We start from the raw sequence: 897 nt of genomic DNA on the forward strand, positions 1-897 counted from the left end.
GGTGTCCAAGTTCAGTGGGCCGTAGGGAAGGGAAATGGAGCGTCGGCCTTTATTTCGAAGGGAACGGAGGGTAAAAACAGGGAGGGGTTTTACTAAAACTGGTACCAGGCACTAGTCAGGCCCTAGCTGGAAAACCGTGATCAGGTTCGGGGCCCCGTATCCAAGCAGAGACAGACTGGGGCATCGGGGGGCAGCCCAGAGAGGGTTCGCTCGGCTGGTCCTGGGGACGGAGGGACTGTCTGATGAGGCAGGGGGTGGGGGGGCGGGGGGTGTTGAATGGGTTGGGGCCTGTACCCGTTGGGATTTAGGAGAATGAGAGGCGACCCGATTGAAATGTACAAGATCCTTAGGGGGTTGCGGGGGGCACCTGACAGGGGGAGATGTGGAGAGGGTGACGCCCCCCCCTCCCTCACCTTGTGTGGGAGAGTCTAGGACCCAGAGGGGCATCATCTCAGAATAAGAGGGTTGCCCACTGAAGACAGAGATGGGGAGGAATCCCTTCTCTCCGAGGGGGTGGGGGTGTGCGAGTGAGTCTGTGGGTTTTTTTACTGCGGGGTTGGGGGGGCGGGTGCTGTCGGGACTGGGGTATTGAGGATATTCGAGGTTGAGATAGAGAGGGGGAGAGAGTGAGAGGGAGAGGTTTAATCAGGAAGGGGAATCGAGGGAGGAAAGGGCAGGAGGGTGGGAGTTGAGGAGGATCAGCTCAGTGACCAGCCCATGGAATGATGGATGGTGGTTTGGAAAGATGTCGCGTGTCAGCACAATCTTGGTGGGCCGAAGGGCCTGTTCCAGCACTGTACTGTTCAATCTTCTGTATTACACTGCAGAGGGAGGAGGCCATTCAGCCCCTCCTTCCTCCTCCAGCCTGTTACACAGGAACAGGAGGCCATTCAGCCC

At 58.3% G+C, this 897-nt stretch overlaps 1 protein-coding gene across 1 annotated transcript in view; it reads left to right on the forward strand.

The window, feature by feature from the left end:
* Window positions 1-897, forward strand: part of LOC125482035 (polynucleotide kinase 3'-phosphatase) — a gene marked incomplete at both ends in the record, with an annotated part of 9,733 nt that overhangs the window by 5,678 nt on the left and 3,158 nt on the right. The window lies entirely within an intron of this gene.

Source organism: Rhincodon typus, unplaced genomic scaffold, assembly GCF_021869965.1.
Source record: "Rhincodon typus isolate 14 unplaced genomic scaffold, sRhiTyp1.1 hic_rhity00005132, whole genome shotgun sequence".
Taxonomy (NCBI): domain Eukaryota; kingdom Metazoa; phylum Chordata; class Chondrichthyes; order Orectolobiformes; family Rhincodontidae; genus Rhincodon; species Rhincodon typus.